This window comes from Plecotus auritus (genome assembly GCF_963455305.1).
Source record: "Plecotus auritus genome assembly, chromosome: 6".
Taxonomy (NCBI): Eukaryota; Metazoa; Chordata; class Mammalia; order Chiroptera; family Vespertilionidae; genus Plecotus; species Plecotus auritus.
The window spans coordinates 53,980,045-54,001,729 of record NC_137773.1 but is presented as its reverse complement, the minus strand read 5'-3'; the positions used below and the strand labels follow the sequence as shown (position 1 = coordinate 54,001,729).

The 21,685-nt window shown below is 40.9% G+C and overlaps 1 protein-coding gene across 5 annotated transcripts in view; it reads left to right on the top strand.

Annotated features, from left to right (window-relative positions):
• Positions 1-6,677: 6,677 nt before the first annotated feature.
• The window catches only part of INPP4B (inositol polyphosphate-4-phosphatase type II B), a 616,104-nt gene continuing 601,096 nt past the window's right edge, over positions 6,678-21,685 (top strand). For all 5 annotated transcript variants that reach the window (XR_013960877.1, XM_080673789.1, XM_080673787.1 and 2 more), the window contains exon 1: positions 6,678-6,995. The gene's annotated coding sequence lies outside the window, so the exon portion shown is untranslated. The remainder of the gene's footprint in view (positions 6,996-21,685) is intronic.

The window sequence follows — 21,685 nt, the reverse complement described above, 5'->3', positions numbered from 1 at the left end:
TAAGGGTAAACAGACCCAATACAGTAATTGGTATAACTGAGCCAGGTTTACAGTACTGGGGAAGTACAAAAGAGGACTGAACAGATGGTCTTCTCAGAGTAGGTGATGTTTGAATCAGACCCTGAAGGATGAGTTTTCACCAGGCAGATCTCACTCGTCTCTGTGCTGAAATGCCTCCATGTGGAATTTGTGCCAATTATGTCCCCTGAAATCCCTCACATATAAAATATCACCTCCTTCATGAAGATTTTTCTGATCCTTCCCACTAGGTTTGATTTCTCCTGTCTCCTGATTTTCATGGGACTATCGCTTAATATCTCTCTTTGTTTTGTACTTGTCTGTATACTGTCTAGTTCCGTCAACTAAATTACATGCGTATCCCTCTATTGCCACACCCCTACACTTTGTGTGTTCTAGTCATTCATTAAATGTAATGTTGAAATACATTGAGTAGTAACTAAATAATAAATGATATGTTTAGGAAAATCAATTCTAAATGATGTGCTTTCTGAAGATAAAGTTAATGCTGCCTTCACCTTTTTATTCCCAGATTTCAGCACAATTCCTGGTAAATAGTAGGTGCTCAATGAATGCTTGTTAGATTGATTAGGAAAGAGAATTGGAAAGATAAACTATGAGTTAGAAGAAGGGGGTTTGCGAGAGTTTCCATTCCAAGCTCTCTGGAAAAATTTCTTCTCAGATGGCACAGACTTTAGCCAGATTCTTCAGAAGAGTGTTAGTTTTCACAGGTGTTGACAAATAGCTCTGAGACAAATTTTGAGTTATAGGTAAAGGACGTCCAGTCTCTAGAACTGTGAGGAATACATTTCTGGTTTATCCTACCCAGTCTAAGGTATTTTGTTCTGATAGTCCTAGCAAACAGATACAACATCCTTCCCAACATTGCAACTTTCTCCTGTCCTTCTAAGGGCTTTGTCTTCTTACCCATAGTTCATTTATATCTCATTCTGGGCAGGGGTGGTAGGAGGGAACACATTCCCAAGGTTCACGTATGCTCCGGCACCTCTGCTCCCACCAAATTTTTGGCTTTAACCTACTAAGCATTTTGAATCTTTTGTTCAAGAATCTATAGTCCTTGTTCCACTTGTTCAAGTTGGAGTGATTGGAGAAGACAAAAGAAACATGATGTTGGAAGTTCCAGATCTCAAGTAAATATGTCATATATATTATCCCACCATAAATGTATGTGCATCTGCTCGTCTGTTTTTTTTCTGGGAAGAGTCCATAGCTCTCTTCAAATTCTCAAAGGGGTTGATGACCACAACAATGTTAAGATTCACTACCCTATTATTTTAGAAAATGATTCACTTTCAAATATATAATTTATATACATTTTAGAAATGTAACTATTATGTAAATGAGAGCAGAGTGTTTATCTTCAATAAATGTAAATGGTATCACACTCATTTCCTTAGCTTAAAAAAAATCTCTTATTTAGTTTGCCATGAAAAATGAAGCTAAAGTAAATTGTCTGTGAAATACTTGATTCCTTCTTCATGATCATCCAATCCCATGTTGAGATATCAGAAAATCATATTGTTACTTGGGCTGGGACAAGTTATCTCAGGGCACGACCCTCAGCCAGGGGCATTCTACCTCAGACCTCATTTAAACATGCACATGGGCTCACACACACAGCCGTCATCATTGCTCCTTAGGTTTCTCCTGCCTGTCCCCTCTGCATTTTGTATTGGTATTCACAGAACAAGGATTAGGAGACACTAGTGGTCAGGAATGACCTACCCTCTTCCCCACATCTGGGCATTTTTATCCCTTCCCCACTGCCTCAGTGTACCACCACTATCCACCTGCTTATGACAGGAGCTGCTATGAGAATACAGCTTCACCTCCATCCCTTGGTTGTCTGGACAGAAGTTTGATAGCTCTGGCACCTTTGAAAATTTGGAACTGGCCCATTCTATCTAATAAAAGAGCAATATGCAAATTGACCATCACTCCAAGACACTAGATGGCTGCCCCCATGTGGTCAAAGATGGCTGCCCCCATGTGGACATAAGATGGCCGCCACAAGATGGCCTGCAGGGGAGGGCAGTTGTGGGCAGTTAGGGGTGACCAGGCCAGCAGAGGAGGGGAGTTGCGGGTGACCAGGCTGGCAGAGGAGGGCACTTGGGGGAGATCAGTCCAGCAAGAGGGGGGCAGTTGGGGGAGACCCAGGCCTGCAGCGGAGGGCAGTTGGGAGAACCAGGCCAGCAGGGGAGGGCAGTTGTGGGCGATCAGGCAAGAAGGCGAGGGCAGTTAGGGGTGACTAGGCCGGCAGAGGAGGGCAGTTGGGGGAGACCAGGACTGCAGGGGAGGGCAGTGGGGGAGGGGACAGGCCTGCAGTGGAGGACAGTTGGGGGGGACCAGGCCTGCAGGGGAGGGCAGTTGTGGGTGATCAGGCCAGCAGGGGAGGGCAGTTAGGGGGACCAGGCCAGCAGTGGAGTTCAGTTGGGGGGGACCAGGCCTGCAGGGGAGGGCAGTTGTAGGGGAACCAGGCCTGCAGGGGAGGGCAGTCGGGGGGGGGGGGAGCAGGCCTGCAGGGGAGGGCAGTTAGGGGGGACCAGGCTGGCAAAGGAGGGCAGTTGGGTGAGACCAGGTCTGCAGGGGAGGGCAGTTGTGGGCTATCAGGCCAGCAGGGAGGGCAGTTAGGGGAGACCAGGCCAGCAGGGGAGGGAAGTTGGGGGCAATCAGGCCTGCAGGAGAGGGTAGTTGGGGGGGGCACCAGGCCTGCTGGGAGGATAGTTGGGGGGGGACCCAGGCCTGCAGAGGAGGGCAGTTGGGGGGTGACCAGGCCAGCAGGGAAGGGCAGTTGTGGGTGATCAGGCCAGCAGGGGAGGGCAGTTAGGGGCGACCAGGCCTGCAGGGGAGGACAGTTAGGGGCAACCAGACTGGCAGGGGAGGGCAGTTAGGGGTGACCAGGCCTGCAGGGGAGGGCAGTTAGGGGCAATTGGGCTGGCTGGGGAGCAGTTAGGCATCAATCAGGCTGGCAGGGGAGTGGTTAGGGGGTGATCAGGCAGAAGCGCTTAGGGGCAATCAGGCAGAGGCAGGTGAGCAGTTGGGAGCCAGAAGTCCTGGATTGTGAGAGGGATGTCCAACCGCCCATTTAGGCCCGATCCCGGATCAGGCCTAAACGGGCGGTCGGACATCCCTCAAGGGGTCCCAGATTGGAGAGGGTGCAGGCTGGGCTGAGGGACACCACCCCTGTGCACGAATTTCGTTCACTGGGCCTCTAGTAGATTATGAAGTTCAAGAGCTGTAGTAACCATGCAACTCAGTGCACAGTAGAGAAGCAAACAATCTGTATGCGAGTGAGTGAGAGTGAGAGCGAGAGGTAGGAGAGAGAAAGGATCGAGCCATTATTGTAGTGGGGAAAAGGAGAGATAAAGTCCAATGGCATATCCCGGTTTTCAAGTTGTCACTGATGCCCAGCTGCATTCCTGTACTTGAATTCTAGGGACAGCCAGGTAGGTACCTATACAATAATTTATCCCTCTTTCTTCAGTTTACTAAGAACATCTCCCATTAATATGAATACACACATACACAAGCAAGTGGTAATCTTAAGGTAGGCATATCAAAGCTTAATTTTTCCAATATTAAATTCTTAAAAACTGGAATGGAAGCAATGACTTGATCTACAAAGTTATTGTTAATATAATATAAATGAACAACTGTGGAGTAAAAAAGTGCCTATGTCATACTTGATGCTATATTTTAGAAGAGATTTTTAGTAGTGAAGGATCATAAAAGTGTTGAGTCCTCCTTATGCCATAGCAATCTCACCTGAAATAAAACTCTCCAGGAACAATGACTCTACAGTGAAAAAGTATGAGCTATTTCACTAACAAGGAGGGTGCAATGCCAGTGCTGCAGATCCTGGCTTGATTTTAGTGCTTTAGACAACAAGGTAACTAGTGGGAATCACCTTTGGCTTCTGGCCCTACAAAGATATTTCAGAAGGAAATGAAAACTATTTTGTCCTTCTTTGGCAAATGGAGTTATGTGTTGGGAGCACTCACGACTAAAAGCTTAGGTTTGTAAAAATGGATGCTGAATGAGTTTAATAAACCATAGAAACATCTGAATCCTCTAGGCTTATTCAAGGAAAACTCTGCCAAATAACTAAAAAAGGTAAATACCAGGTGATAGATGGATTTTTAAAATACCACACGGTACATGCATCTGATTCATATCCTTCCCTCCCTCTTATCTCCCCGCCCCCCTACCCCGCCGAATTCAAACTTCCCTAGATGATACATGTAGGCACATCACATTTTCCTCAGCATTCCTGGAAAAGGTCTTGATCAACATGATGTCTGGATTTTAATTTTAAGAGGGTTTTCTGGGTATCTCATGTTGAGTGTTAGGACAGTAGCTGTATCTTTTATAACTCTGTTTTTTAGAAGAAATGGCTTATTCCAGTACTTGGCAGTCTTCATAAACACACACACACACACACACACACACACACACTTAAAGTTAGAGGACAGATATACAAAACAGCTTTTTAGTATAGTGGCAAAGGTCTAGCACTGTGATGTTCTCTTAAAAAAAACCCCACAATTTAAAAAATTAATTAAATTTTTATTGATTTCAGAGAGGAAGGGAGAAAGAGACAGAAACATCAATGATGAGAAAGAATCATTGATTGGCTGCCTTTTGCACGCCCCCTACTGGGGATTGAGCCTGCAACCTGGGCATGTGCCCTTGACGGAATCAAACTCGGGACCCTTTAGTTCTCAGGCTGTCCACAGAGCCAAACCAGCTAGGGCTGTGATGTTCTAATGTTCTTTGAATCTTATATTTTTAAGAAAAGGCTGAAACAGCCCAGCCGGCATGGTTCAGTGGTTGAGTGTCAATCTATGAACCAGGGTGTCATGGTTCAATTCCTTGTTAGGGCACATGCCCGGTTTGAGGGCTTAATACCCAGTGTGGGGCATGCAGGAGGGAGCCGATCAATGATTCTCATCGTTTCTCTCTGTCTCCCTTCCTCTCTAAAATCAATAAAATATGTATAAAGAAAAGTCTGAAATTCTTGTCCAATGAGAAAGTTGTATAATCTTGATAGACCTATAGAAACAGGATTTATCCATTGTTTCAAGCCCCAAGTATGATGGGTGTTTTTCCAAAATGGGTACGTCAGCCCTGCCCCATGGAGGAGACATCTGCCCAAGGGGCTTCTCAAGTGGGATCCACCTGCGCACAGTCCTGCATGGACTGTTTGTCACTCACCTCCTTCTTCTCTCCATGTAGCTCACCCGCGATGGGGGCTGAGCACAGCAGAAACAGCCTGAAGAGAAGGAAAAAGAAGGGCTTCAGGAACTAGGGGAGAAAATGGGACAAGCACAGTCACTGGCCCATAGTGTTTGTTAATTCGTTCTATAAACATTTATGGAAACTACAGCATGTTAGGCATTGTTCCAATCTCTGAGGAAGACTGATGGGAAAACAAAAAAACCAAAGTCTCTGCACTCATTGATAAAGCTTCTAACCTAGTGGCAGTTAAATGTTTGGAGGGAATGGATGTCTAGATCCAGGAAGTGACAGCAGGGGTGACAGCTGGGGGACAGCTACAGCTTCCCATTTTGGGTAACTGTCAATACAGACTTAACCCAAATCGACTTCACTATCCTCATTTGGGGATTCCAGTCTCTCTGCATGGCAAAGGTAGCCCGTGTATACTAGCAAGATCACCCTTTTATTTAAAATATGAATTTCTAGGAGCCCTTAGGAGGGAAAGGCTGAGGGTGCCTGTGTGGACCAGCGCCCTGCATGATCTGTGAGCCGCCCAGTTAAAACCTCTCCAAGAGAACCGCCAGGTGGCACATGTAAGGCGCAGATGGGGACGCTCATTTGCCCCACATCCTAGAGCCGGGAATAATCCGGCTGCTTGGCTTCCCCTGTGGGCTGTTTGCGAGGAAGTGGGGGAGTTTTAGCCTCCATTCAGACTGTGTGATTACGTACCCCGTTTTCCTGACACACTAAACACGCAGAGTGCAATTTGTCCCACGCACTCGGGCTGCCAAAGGCGCACACGCTTGTTGGGATTGGCTGGGCCCCAGTCATCAGCCAGGACCTGGGGATGGCGGTGGGTGGCCGTGGGCTGCGCTGAGCCGGCGCCAGGTCTTCCCTTCCAGACTTATCCCCGTGGAGAAGGAGTGGCTTGGGAGACGTGTCCCAGGGTGGTGGCAGGCAGAGGACCGAGGAACTGGGGACACTGCTCCCCTCCACCCCGGCCTCAACCCCCTCCCGGGTCTACGTGGACTCCGCCTGTGCCCTCCTCCCGCCCGTTACAGAACCCCGTGGTTTTCCCCGACCTGGCCGCAGAGTGGGGTCTCGGGTCACCCCTCGCCGCCACTCCGCAGCGGGGCTCTCCCACCCCGGGCTGGGCCACCTTCCCCGCACGCGGAGGGCCTAGCAGAGGGTCAGGGGAGTGCGGTCAGCTCACGGAGCAAGCGTGTTTGGGTCATTTCGGCTAGGCGGCTGGGGCGCCAACTCCACTCCATTGGGAGCGGGGAACGAGCTGCCTTTACTCGGCCGCCGGTGACATTGGGAGGAGACCGCTAGGAACGTGCAGGGGGGGGGGGGGGGGGGGAGGAAGGGAACCGGGAGGGTGGGGGTAGGGGAGAAAGTATCGACGGTGCCAGGGGGCGTGTGAGCCGCGGGAGAGGCGGCCGCGCTGGTGACAACTTCTCTGGGGCGCGCGCGGCGGGGCGGGCGGGGAGCGCGGCGAGAGCGGGAGCCCGAGGGAGTGGCGGGAGCCTCGCAGCCTCTGGAAGCCGCGGCCCGCGCCCTGCGCCGCCCGCAGCCTCGGGGTTCGCAGCCCCGGGAGCCGGGCACCGCTCTATAAATAGCAGGTCACGGCTCTGCTCGGCACGCACACGCTCCCCCAGAACGCCGGAAAGTCAGGCTCAAAGTGTCTGCTGCTGCTGCTGCTGCTGCTGCTGCCGCCCCCCACTCCGCCTCCGGGAGAGGTAATTACCCGCTGGGACCCGAGGGCTCGCTGGGGCTTTGCAGGGTGCAGGGGGTAGGGAGTGGGGGAGGACTGTGGGTGATTCAGGAATCGTTGGGGCCGGGCCGCGAGCGCGGGGATACGTCCTGGCGCCGGGAGCCTGTGTGTTTTGCATCAAGTTTCTCGGTCTTGCAGCCCCGGTAGCCCCTCCAGCCCTGTCGCCCTAGGGGTAGGCTGTGCTTGTTTCCTTGGAGGCTGGGTAACCCTGTTGTCGAGATGACCCTCTCGCTGAGCGCCCCTCGGCCGGACCAGCGCGCGTGGTCACCCCGACCCACTCACACCCCGGGCCCCGCTAACTCTGAGCTCTGGCCTCACTGACCTTCCAAGGCTGCGCCCACCTGTGCGGTCCCTTTGGGACACCTGCGGTGGCCTCAGGCTCGCTCTCAATCTCATCCCGGCAGCAAAGCTGCCGCTGCCCGCCCTCCCGCCTCGTTTCTTCATTAAGGCGAGGGTCAGGGGGTGGGGGTGGGAGTGAGGGTCACTAATACTGAGGTTTTAGTTGCCCCAAGTCCAGGGTTTTCCTCTCCGTGACCACCCCCACCCCAACCCCAGCAACTCATTCCAGCCGAGAAGCCAGGCACGTCTGCTCTTAGCCACCAAGCATCACTTGTCCTACCTCAAAGAGCTCTCACTAAGGGGTTGGAAATCGAGGGCCTTGGAGTGAGGCCTCAGGGGGCGGGCGGGCTGGGTTGGAGTTGGAAAACTGCGCGGCCAGCTCTCCAGACACCTCTGGCAGGAAGGCCCAGGCCCGAGGAGGTCTAGCTAGAAGCTAGGGGTTGGTTCCTGCGCGGACTTTCGGGCTGGTAGCTGGGACTTGAAAGAGGATGCTGGAGCCACAAAGACCTGTTTTTGCCCTTCCCCACGCCTCTGATATCGCCTCCTTTGGGTGGTGCTTTCTGCGCGTGCCCCCCCCCCCCCCCTCCCGCCCCTGGAGAGGGACCGGCAGTTTCTGTTTGGGGGCAGGAGGTTGTAGAAGAGTGAGGATGTGCATATTGATTAGGTTTGTGCTGCTGCTGCTGCAAAAACTTAACTGGAAACAGCCGAGAGGGTTTTCTGTTACTACTCTTGCTTTAATGATGCAGCTTCGCTCCTTTGCCTGTTTTTTCCTTCTGGGGAACAGGTTTTCTCCCTCTTTCTGGGATGTTATTTGAGGTCATTACATTTTATGACTCCAGGTGTTACATTTTGCTTATCTTCTTCCTCTCAGTATGGCAGGACTTGTTTGAAAAGGTGTGGCTCTAGATTCTAGAAAATAGGTAAAAGCCTAGACAACAGGATAAATTCATCTTCTTCCCCTCAGGATGGGCACTAGATAGCCCTTTTATAGTTGTACAGCTACAGTTCAAAGACCTTGCTTGTAACAGGAGTCTTCTTCATGGGTCCTGGGCCGGAGATGGTCACTAGTTTGACATAATGCTAAAGCAGAATATAAGGCGCAAGGATTCACCAACCGGGCAGCTGGTTGAGGGTGTGCAAGAAGTTGAGTAAAAAGAGGACTGGGCAAGTAAGTGGTCACCGTCTCAGTAGACAAAGAAATGCATTACCTTGTGCTCCTTTGCGATCTACCCCAGGAAGGCGTTGACATGAATTCAGAAGAAATGATCCAGGGCTTTGTAATAAGTACCTGGGGGTTAAAAATGGAATCGCTTGGGTTTGTAGTAATACACAACGCTACTGCAATGGAATGCTTTTTCAGCGTATTTCTTTAAAATGTGATTTAGAAGATTGTCCTTGAAAGGTTATGAAATGTGCATGTGAAGACAGTCTGGATGCTCAATGTCATTAGGAAACATATGTGCTGATTGAAATGCTGCTCTTACTTTAGGAGAACATTCTCTTCGATTAGGCAAATCAATATTTACATTTGTGATACACTAATGACCAATTAGGATGTACATATTTATAAGCACATTTTGATTTTTTGAAGCTTTGACAAAATATAAGAAAACCCAGATAGACAAAGTTTAGTCTAGTCCCCACCGCTGTTTAAAGAAGCACATGTGAAGAAAATACTTTTAAAATGTTGGGTTTGAGTTTCACTTTGGGGATGCATATTGACTAAAGGACTTCATTTTCTCATAAGATTTTTTTGTCAAAATATGCATAACATAGACTCATCTGTTAAAAATTTGATTATAAAATAATGCTATTATGTTTTAGTTGTGTGCGATGGAAAATTATGCTTAGGGAAAGCCAGATATTTATTCTAAATTGTGCAAATTGAAAGTAATTCATTTTTCTTCTGAAAATGTTCCTTTTAGTACAAGTAATATAAATCCCCACTTGGGTAACAGTTAACTTTCTCTACTTTGAGCAAAACCCAAGAGGGCAATTCTCCTAAAGACAGAGAAAAAAGTGCAAATTGATCTCATATCTCTTAGCAACCAAGTAGATGTCAATTTCCAGGTAAGTACCTGCCTGACATCTGAGATTACAAAGTTACAAACATTACAAAGTCGTAATTAGTGAGTAAATGCTTACTGAATATCTATTACATTTTCTTATTTCACAGTGCACAATCCCCAGCCAGTACTAATATTACATATACAAATACGATTTTTATAATCTGTATGGAATATATTCTTGTCTTTCGTAACCATGGGGATATTAATAGATACAAATGTGCTGTTTTAAATAATCTCAAGTTAAAATGTTAATGTCAGTTGAAAGCTGAATCTCTCTGTTTCTTCTGTATTCTGTACCTTCATTGTTCAACAGCCCTGGCAGTCTGCTTCATAGACCCTTTTGTTACTACTTTTTTATGTTGCCTTAGAAATCCTTGTTTATGGAGATCCTTAGGACACACTCATAAATACACACACTTTCATATTCAAGCTAAAGAAAAGAGGTTATTAGACAAATTATTTCAGTTTAAGCATTTATTTTTAAAGAAATCCAGTGATGCTATGATTGCACGTTGGTGTGCAAGAGGCACATTGCCTTTGTTTTCCCAAACTTTACATGCAATGTATACCTGGAAACCACATTAAGATATTTGAGAACATTTTAAGGAATCTGTAGAGACTCAGGCACAATTTTCATTTGAATCAAGACTTATTTGTTGTTGTTTATTTTTAAATGTTTTTATTGATTTGTTTTAGAGAGAGAGGAAGAGGGATAGAGAGATAGAAACATCAATGAGAGAGAAACATTGATTGGCTGCCTCCTGCATGCCCCCTACTGGGGATTGAGCCTGCAACCTTGGCATATGCCCTCACATAGAATTGAACCAGCGACCTCTTGGTTCATGAGGTTGAGGCTTAACCACTGAGCTACACCGACCGGCTGTTCATTTACTTTATATATTTTTACTACTGTGTAGGTTAAAGGGAGCATTTAAAAAATGCTTATGAAATTTAATTATTATAGCTATATTGTGTGTATATATATCTGAAACTGCAGTGAGATTTTTCTTATACAAGGCACAGTTTTAATCTTACTTACTAGAAGTATTATAGATGTTATACCGTAAGGCCAATGAAATATCTAGGAGTGTAGTAACTCTAAACTTTTTTACAACTGACTTTGTAATTGTGACTGAACATTGAGCTGTTATGATAGATGTAATCCCAACAAAGGGTGAAGAGTTGGATTTCAATATCATATGTGTTTGTAAATCATGTTTTCCAAACTGAGTTTCTGAAATTGCAATATTGTGAGTAAGTTCTGTTTTCAGCACTGGGCAGCCATACCAACTAGGTGTCCTAATTGTGTGGTGGGGCTTCAAAATGGCCCTTAGCACCACTGAGTGAAATAGATTTGGCAGTAGTCATTTGGTTAAACTGATTAAAGGAAATCTTGAGAAGTTTTCTGGATCACGTGGCTTTGATCTGAGATTCCTTTGGGAATTTTCTAAATTAATGAACTCAAGGGAATGGACGCAACACTTCCCTTAAATGAGAAACAAACCCAACCTCCCTCTCTTCGTTTTACCCTCTCTCCCTCCCTTCTTCCCTCCTTCCTTCTCATCCATTTATCTATCTATCTATCTATCTATCTATCTATCTATCTATCTATCTATCTATCTTTACCTGCCCTTCTGGTTATTAAAATGAAACAGTACAACAGGCCTAATGTTGAAATTATTGAATAATGTTCTTGATTTTCCACATTTCCAGGAATGAAAAAATTTGTGGGATGTATAGGCAGCCTTGATACTCATGCTGATTTTGAATTATTGACATAACAACAATAATGAAAAGTATCTAAGATCAAAATAAAAATACAATTCATAAAAATTTTTATGTATTAGTTGTTTTAAATATACCACTTACTTATAAATTTTAAGTTTTTAAAAGAAGAACCTGAGATTTGTGTTTCTCAAAAGGGAGTATGACTTTTAAAACTATGCAGTGATTGAAAGGGAATCCTTTTAATACTTTTCATTTTGAAAAACTTAATTGACAGACATATGAGTCTTTCACCTTTCACCTTAGTTCTTAAAACAGGTAGTTATAGTGCATTAAGAAGACCAAGCTAGGAACTACCATTGCAGAATACAATGAAGCAAATAAAATGTACTCCCTAACCATAGCAAAGTCAATTCTTTCCTTAATCCATTCTTTCAAATGATTCTCACTTCATTTTCATGGGGATTTACTGTTCTAAAAGTCAAAAGATCAGAGATGAGTTCTAGTGATTTGCACAACCAAAACACAAAAATTATTCGCTGCTGGGAAAATAAAGTAAAATATAAAACCAGTGGCATCTGAAATTGAAATGATAGCCTGTAGATGAGGGGAGATTATAGCTATGCTCTCAAGAAAGCTTGGAAGTGTTATTAGTGATTATTTATATCCTACTTAACATCTTCATATGCCAAACTTGCTAGATAACCACATATTCCACTTAGAGAGCATTGGCATATATCATGTTCCTAACAAAATATATTGCATAGTTGATGCCAAGCATTAAAATATATCACCCTTAAAATTTTTTTATGTAATTCCAATAGTGTTCTTATATTGAAGTAATTATGAATAAACATGTTTCTGATCTTTCTGGATAAATTCGCTTTAAAATAGAGCATTCCTACTTTCCGCAAGGTGTCCATTGTGCATTTGGACTTAGAGATGGTTTGCACTAGGTGGCAGTGTGCAATGCTCAGTAGCCTTGGGTCATTTTAATTGGAATATACTCATTATTAAACCTTTTTCTTTTAAACCAAATTTATTTATATCATGAGTGAGCTAATGACATTAAAATCAACAGGCAGCTAAATCCTTAGCAGTATATTTAGAAGAGCTGTTGTTCGTAATACTTTGAAGATTCGATTGTAATGGTTAACATACTCTGCTTTTATGCAGGATCTGTTTATTTGAGGAATTGTTAGGAATAAATTGTCTTAAATGTGCCAAAATTCTAATTATGACTAGGTTAAGAGAAAGGGAAAATTAAGAGATGATAGGAAAAAAAAATATGGTCATTCTACAATAGATATTGTATTAACCATTTGCACTTTAATCCTAATCCTGTCATTACACAGACTGGGCGAATTCTTTCTAGGAGTTGAAGGCTGTAATTGTTCATTTTTCTCTATTGCCCTTGGGACAATGCAAAAAAAAAAAAAAAGTGCAGCTAGTCTCACTGACACTTCTGCAGATCCCCTAATGTGCTCTGTGATAGTGATGGCCTGGCCACCACCATGACCGAATTGGATTAGCCATGTCATGCTATAATTTTCTGGTAATTATGACAGCTGAATTTATCTAAATCACTTTTTCTTGGTTAATCTGGATGTAGGCATCCCTGTCTTTGGCTGAATGATTGAATTATGGGTTATGGTAGAGTTAATGAATGTATTCCATCATCTGTGCCCCAGAATGGGACTTCTGCATTGTCTAGACACCTTATTGGAACCTCCTTCAAGATCGGTATGGTAGGCATTTCAACCATGTTCACTGAATGTGGCTGCTGTGGGAATGGAGATGAAGTGAAAAGTTAACCAACTTAAATTGGCCTAATTGAGAAACACACGTCTTTACCAAAATCTTTTTACTATGTAAAAATTTAAGCATAATAAAAAAAATAGAATGGTAAAATGAACTCCCAGTTCCATAGTTGTCAAATTACGGCCATTTTTGTTTTATCCACAATCCCACTCACTTTCTCCTCCCTGAAATTTTGGAAGCAAATCCTAGCAGTTATACCAAAGGAAATACACATATGAAGCTGTTATTTACAAAAACAGGTTTTATATGAAAGGCAGTTTTAAAAATAATGACTACAGTATAAACCAGGGGTGGGCAAACTTTTTGACTCGAGGGCCACAATGGGTTCTTAAACTGGACCGGAGGGCCGGAACAAAAGCATGGATGGAGTGTTTGTATGAACTAATATAAATTCAAAGTAAACATCATTACATAAAAGGGTACGGTCTTTTTTTTTTATTTCAATAGTTTTATTCATTTCAAACATTTTAACAAGAAGAATGTAAACACTAATTATTATAATTTGAAACTTCAAAAAATGGAGGAATCATAGCACAATAACATACCTTATATTGAAGATGGCAAAGGCAAAATAAAATTGCCTAACAAAGGAAAGGTACAAAAGCCTTTCAAATTAAACTTAAATATAATAAAATAATTTAAAACTAAAACAAATAGAAAAGAACAAAATGTGTAAACAGTAAATTAAACATTTTCTTTAGTGCAACTTCCAAATTATGCCCGGGACATAGATGTAGATGGCAATGTAGACTGGGTTGAAAGGTTTTTGGTCTTTAAAACATCAACTTCAGTGGGAACAGTGTTGTTGGTCTCCTTTTTAGCTAATGCTCTGATACTGTGCTCTCCAGGGGCGTGTCTCCCTACATCACCACGATAACGTGTCTACGCATTCCCAGGGTGATGTCGGGGGACGCGTCCGCGGGCATTACAAGGAGCCTCTGGAAAATTGAGAGGTTGTTCCTTCTACTGAATGGGCGGATATAAATGCGCCCACTCAGAAGAAGGAGCTGCGGCCCTGTTTCCCGACGTTGCCATGTTAACACTGCTGCTGGTGAAGGAGCAGAGGGCAGAGCAAGAGAACCCTCCGCTCTTTCAGCTCCGCGGGCCGGATAGAACAGCCTAATGGGCCGGATCTGGCCCGCGGGCCATAGTTTGCCCTCGGCTGGTATAAACACTACATATTTCATTTAAAAAGTCAAAACTCTTGGCATTAGCTAAATTAAGCACTTGAATTTGTTCCTGGAATATATGGTGATTTTTATATAATTAAGGATTGAATTTTAGTTTACATTCTATGTCATATATTTTTTAATCAAATCAACAGAATTGTGCAGGAAGGTTCCTGGAACACATTAGGTAGTTAAGTACCTACTTTAAACCAATGACCGCATTAGGTTTTTTAGGTTAGAACAGGTATTAACTGTCTGCATACCTGATCACCACAATTTTCTTATATAACTTTACTTCTACAGATGTTGTAGACATAACAGACCCTTGGCATATAAGAATTTAGCTTGCATGAGTCATGATTTTACCATCTGTCTTAAAGGTACATATCATGTAGTAATCTATAATTTTGCTGAGGTATGAACTTAAATCTCAGTCTTGAAAACTGGCCTTTCACTGCATGAGCCCAGGCAGTGGTCCAGCTGTCACACCTGAAGGAGATTTTATGCTCTAGGTGACATAGCACTTCATTTTCTAAGGCTAATTGTTCCTGGTGAGTGTGTTTGAGAATTTGGGAATTTGACAACTTGTTTGGTTCTTCCCTTTGAGAATGTCACAGATCTCTTAAAATAGACCTTTTAGATTTTGTGTAGAGTTGAGATTTCAAATGAGTAGAATTTTTTTTCAGATTTCACAAAAATTTACAGTAACCACTATGTATAAATCTTTATAGAATTATGTGATAAGAGAATTCAGTTGTAGAGAAAACAAGTAATTTGTATCTAAAGGATTGATGCCACACTACATTTTTATATGTAAAAGTTATACAAGGAGCAAAGCCCCTGTATAATTTTCTTAGTATTAGACACATGGTTTTATGACTTTTTTGGAAACTTACTATAATGTTTTCTTTCCCAGGCTAAGGTTTAAAGACTGCCTCCCAAATTTATTCATGTTATTTACATTCTCATTTTCCATTTTGTATTTTGGGTGGGAGTGAAGAGTGGTGCACACTGAGTCCCGTGTAATGAGAAAGAAGTGAGCCAGTTGGCTTCCAGTTGGTTTCTTTCATTCTTTTTTTTCCTACTCATTTTCCTAATTATAAATGTAATAAATCTTCATTGAAAAAAAATTGGCAAGTGGGAGAAAAGTCTAATGAGGAAGAAAAAAAATCACCCAAAGACAATATTGTTAGCATTTTATCATATTTCCTTCTAAGATTTCCTGGGATTCTTTTACAAAAGTTGAGGTTATAGTGCGTGTGTGTGTGTTTGTGAAAACAAGAGTTCTGATTTTGTTCACTTAGAATTCTGTTGTTCAATTCAGTTTACATATTGACTGAGCACCCCCATAGATAATGAAAGGTAGTATGTGAAAGGTAGTATGCTAAACTCTGTTCCAGTTTACAGCCATGAATAAAAAAGAAAACCACTTTTTCCATGCATGTAATCACTTCTCTAACCTTTTTTGTTGCTATTTGTTAGTTAGGCATATGAACCATTTTCACTTGTGTAGCCATCTTCTCAACTTAGAATTTTATATTCTTGGCATTTGTTTCTGTTAGTACATTGTGATAAGTGTTTTTTTGTATGACCCCATTTTCTGATAGTCTTTGTATATTTCATGTTGGTTTTATTTTTAAGGAGTGATTCCTAGAAGTAGTATTCTGAATAAAGAGTGTGAACCTTTTTTTTTTTTCAAGAAAGATTGTACTCATTTTTATTCTCCCTGGAAGTATATAAATCATAACTCCATCCTCACCAAAATTGAGGGATATTATTTTTTATGAATGTTTGCTAATTGGAAAAGTGAAGATAATTGTAACAACGTCAAAACAATAACATCATCATCATCAATAACAACAATAACGCTTATTGAACACCTCCTATAGGTCATCCATCATACAAGACCTTTATCTCTATTATCTCATTTAGTCTTTGCAATAGCTGTAAGAGGAGGACAATATCATCATCCTGTTTTAAAGGTTAGGAAACATTTTTTGAGAGGGTGTGTGACTCCCCCAAGGTCACACAACTGGTAAGTGGTAGAATTGGGTCTTGGACAAAGATTGATTTTACTTTAAAATCTAGGTTTTAAAGTACTGTGTTCTACTATTATTTGATTAGGCAAGGCTGAACATTTTTGAAATGCTTATTTTAATTTGTACTTCATTTTTAAATATTAATTCATATATTTAGCCTGGTTGTATATTGGGACCTTGGTTTTTTCCATGAATGTTAGTGTCCTTTAAATATTAGTGATACAGTCCTCTTTGTCATTTGTTATCTATATTGTTTTTTAAATTATTTTTCACATATGGAAGTTGAAAATGTATGTGTAATTAAGTTGAATGCCATATTTCTTCCATTGCTTTTTTGCTTAAATACTTTCTCATTCATAGAAAAGATTAAAATTTACCTAAATTATTCTTCCCTGAAAACAATTTACATTGAATTCTTTAATGATTTTATTTTCTCTCTTGTCCACTCAACATTGTTTTGGTGTATGGTATGAGATAAGAGTTAAATTGATTTCCCTCCTAAAAATATTAAGCATTTTCCAGCAGCAAATGAATAATCCATTCAAATTACAGTTATTTGCGACTCTACCACATCATTGAATATATTATCCTATTTAGAGATAAACATGCACTTTCACTTCTCTTTTTCCCTGTCTCCATCCCTCCTTCCCATTGAATGGGCTTTGGGTTCTGGTATATTTATTTCATTCTCGGGTTCTATCAGTTCTTTTATTAATATCACACAGGTTTAAATGTTGTTACTTGCTTAATATATGGTAGGACTGGTAGCTTCTTCTAGTTGATTTTCTTTGTGTTTGTGTGTAGCTTTTAAAACTTTCTCACTGATATTTCTTCTAGACTCATTTTAGAAAATTTGGTGAAACTATCCTCAAAATATTTTTGTACTTTAATTGAAATTTCATTGAGTGTACAAATGGAATTGAGCAGAATTGGCAGCTTTACTAGATTTAGTCTCATTATCCAGGAGCCTGGTGTGTCTCTCAGTAAAGTTTTGATTTAGGGGATTTTTCATGCTATCCATAAGGCCCTATGTTAGACATCAGTTATTGCCTAAATATTTTCCTTTTTCATGATTCACTCTTAAGAACTGACCAGGGAATTCTGCAGCATGCCCTGTGCACCATGGGCCCGCATTTGCTTTGCTCATTCAGGTTTACATGTTAGGCCTAATGGCATCTCATTGTCAGAACAGGGAGGTGCACAGGATACCTGAAGGGTTCTCTTTCCCATTACTGGGCTACAGCCTTGCTCTAAAATACATTTATTTTAAGTTACTTTCCTTAAATTAGCCTAAGAAGATACACTCAGTATAAATATTTAAAACATATATATGTGTGTTTATTCTCTTCAACAGCTCAGTAATGAGATGTCATAAAATTGTCCAAAAATATGTATTACTTTGTATATCAACAAAATACAGTGCAGTAAGCAGCTCAGTTTGATATTTGCTTTCCAGTTGTCAAATCTGACACAATTACCCATGAGATAATCACTTTTGGCCCATTACAGTGGAGTGACAGGGTTGGGTAACTAGCCTGAAGCTATAGCTTATTTATTTGAGTCTGTACTCCAGTTAGAGAGATTTTAAAAATGAAAATCCAGAAATATTTTCATACACATAATTTGCTTTATGTCTTTCTTAAATGCTACACAACAATATACTCCAGCTCTCTTCCATTGACCCTGATATATAAAAACAGTCTGCTTATTGGAATCCCACAGAAGGGAAAGCCTTGCTTTTATTAACAGGAGTCCTCTAGGTTTCCTTGAAGCTGAGACTTACTTATTCAGGCTAATGGTCCCTACCTCTGCTAGTGCCCTGTCTCAGGAAACTGCAGCTAGGTAAGTAGGAGAAGCATTGTGTTTGGGGCTCTTCAGGCCTACTCATCCCTACCTCCAATCCAGTTGTAGTATTTTCAAGGGCAGTTCTTTTGTGTAGTATATGTAAGTTTCATCTGAGTTACAAGTATTGGGGTGTGGTAAGAACCAAGCTCATTTCCTTGTCCAAGACAGGAAGAACCTACCCATGGATGGGTCATGTGTCAGATTCTACTAACACCCACTTTCCATTTCAAAGGCTGGATAATTGAGCTCAACAACACATGAAAACAACTGAAAAGCTTAGAATTCGTTTTTTAAGATTTTCTAATTTTCATGCTTAGTTTATGTATTTAATTTTAGTTGAATGACTGAAGCAACAGTGCACTAGCAGTGATGAAAATCCTCTCAAAGCCTTAAGAGAGTTTTTCTTCCACTTGTTCAAATTTCCTTCTCAAAATCTCTTGGTGGTATGATGCTGAGAAAGAGTGTGTGACAGAGAAAAAGACAGACCAGTGTAGACAGTGCACAGCGAGGAAATTGCAATGGGATTCTAAATCACACAACATTTAACTTGGAATCCTAACTTATACAGACTTATATCGCTTTGCTGTTTTCTGATTACAGCATATAAACATTAATTATATAAAAAATGATTTAAAAATCATTAAAAACACAGTCTGAGTTCTAGAAGGCACCTTCAAAGAGCTTTAGTTTAACTGTTTCATCCTCCATTGTAGGATGACCAAAATCTGGGTTTGCTCAGGACTGAGGAGTTTCAGTGCTAATACCAGGAGAAACTTGGGCAAATGAGATGGTTAGTCACCTTATTTCCCCAAACATTTGGAAAGTACAGGGAGAGTGGTAGGTAAGTTTTCAAATGATCTATTGTACTCAGTAGAAAAAAGAGACAGTTTTGGGTTATGAAAGTGTTACTTGAACATTATACAAATAATCATCGCCTCAGAAATGTTACAGAATTTGGACTCAGAAACTAGGTATTTTTTATATAGGTATATATTTATTTATGCATAATTTATTCCCTGTCTACTTCTAAAGATGATTTGTGATGGCTTATAGTAAGACCACATATAAAGGTATTGAGTCTCTATAGCAGTTTAATGATAATATAAAAGATATATTCAGTAGCCTGACTCAAGGTAGTATGTCTTAAATGTTAAATTTGATAATATGAATACTACCCAGTATAAGATCTGAAAACTATATTGCGACATTTAAAATTACTACCCATTTTCCTTGATCTTGGATAAAAATGTAGCTATTATTTGAGCAATTATTTGATATTATAAGGTTCCCACCAGACAGTCTGGTTGAACTGATGAGGTGGGGCCCAATATAGAAGTGCTCTGGGCCCCTCCAAACTGGTATGGCCCTTTTCTTTCACACGTATGCTTTTCATCCTGGGTTCACACAATCTAGCATTAGACACAATTGCGTTCCATTAAAAACACTGTTACATTTATTTATAAAAAAACTGGTATAAGTCTTTGTTTTTCCAAATCTAGATTAATGTGATTCTGAGAAAGTCATTATAATCTACCTGAGCCTGTTATCTCATCTATTCAGTAGAGATAATAACTACCTGATAGATTTACAGTGAGAATGAAGTGGAATTGTATATAAAAATGACTTATAAAATTATGCCATAAAAGTAGAGTATTAAAAATATTGACAACCACTAATAAAATTATTATTCTGTTTTATTTTATATTCAGAATGCTCATTTAGGACTCAATTACAATTTTGAATATGAAAAAAAAACTATAAAGATCCATCTTGGGTGGGGGTGGGTGTCCAAATATATTTAATAGATATACTTATTCAGGTTTGTTAACATTTTGAATTACAAATACAATCAATTGACTCCCCAGGTATCAAAAATGAAATTGCTATATTTTGTATAGCACTCACCTAGACTTTCTAGAATAGATGCCAAAAACATAGGCATGTTTAAAAAATTGAATTTAAACTGTCTTAGAGTAGGAAAACACATAAAAATATTGGGCCCTAGCTGGTTTAGTTCAGTGGATAGAGCGTCGGCCTGAGGACCAAAGGGTCTGGGTTCAATTCTGGTCAAGGGCATGTACCTCAGTTGCAGGCTCCTCCCCGGCCCAGGCCCTCGATATTTCTCTGTCTTTCCCTTCTCTTCCAGTCTCTCTAAAAAGTCAATGAAAAAATATCCTCAGGTGAGGATTACAAACAAACAAAATATTGGCTTTACCTATCCTTATCCAAGGTATATCTATTCAGAAGGTGACAATCTCTGCTCCTCCCACTGACCCACTTTACTTATGTGTGTTATTTGCCTGGGGTGGCAGGCATTTGAGCTTATATCTTCTAAACTAGAAAAACTAAATGGATTACATGTTTTTCAAACTATCCTTTATATATATTATTACATAAAACGAAGCTCCAGTAAAAGATGAGCAACATGCATGTCAGTGCTATGTTTTATGGCAGGGTTTTTGTTTAAATATATCCTATGGCTTCTTACGGTGTAAAGCCTGAGTAAAACAGAATGATAGACTTGATACTCTTGTGAAATTTAAGAACCCCATACAGATTCTCATCCAAATATATAGGTATTTCCTAATGCCAAATGGAGGAGGGCTAAGGGGGTGATCTGTGGGGAAAGGCAAGAAATGTGCAAGTCCACTAGGATGAATTTTAGGCTAGTCTCCTTAACTGTAAACGGCTCAGTAGCACCCACCTTGCAAAGATGTTCTGAGGATTAAATATAATAAGGGATGTAAAGCACACGGTGTCTGGCCATTAGTTAGCCTTCAATGAATAGTAAGTCTTCAAGCTATTTCATTTCTATGCTTAATACTTTTTATTATATGAGCAAACGAGGAATTATTTGTTATCAGACATAGTGTCTTCTAAACTTTTTGACAATACATTTTAAATGAAATCCCATTTTATAAAGTAGATATAAAATAATATTTTCTGAGTATAGATGTATTTTGTAAGTTCACTTGAAAAAATATACTTATTGATAAGGTCAGTCAATGGAAACAAGAAGGTGCCTTTGCTGAACACAAATACAGGGTGGGGCAAAAGTGTCTACAGTTGAGAGTATGCAAAACACAGAGTTTTTGTTATTATATTATTTATTATTGTATTATTTTTTCCATATGAACAACTGTAAACCTGCTTTTGCCTAACCCTGTGTGTAAAGTCTGGACTTATAGATAATAGTTTGACAATTATATCAGCTCCATAATTTCTTAATATTTTGCTTTGGTGTTTTTATTTGACATTGGCTTACTTTGTATTTTTATTTTGTGTCTTTATTTGTTTTATATGGTTTTTCTCCTTTTAGATTGCAAATTTCTCAAGGATGAGGATCATTTCCAATTTATCTTTTGGACCCAATGTCCTGTAGAATGCATGGGACATGGTAGACCTCAAAATTTTTCTTGTTTTACATGAGAAAAATCAGTTTTTTAAGGTCAGTTGGTATGTAAAGGAGTTAGAGCTTGAAAAGGACAGAAAATAATACAATAAAATAGTTGATCTAAAAATGGTCCTTTGTTGATGAAAGCCTAGAAGAACTTGAATCTGTTAGTTAAATTCTTGGTAAACCTGGGAAGAATCTGGTCTTTAAAAGGTGCGTGCCTGCGAGTGTGTGTGTGTGCGTGTTCGTGTGTG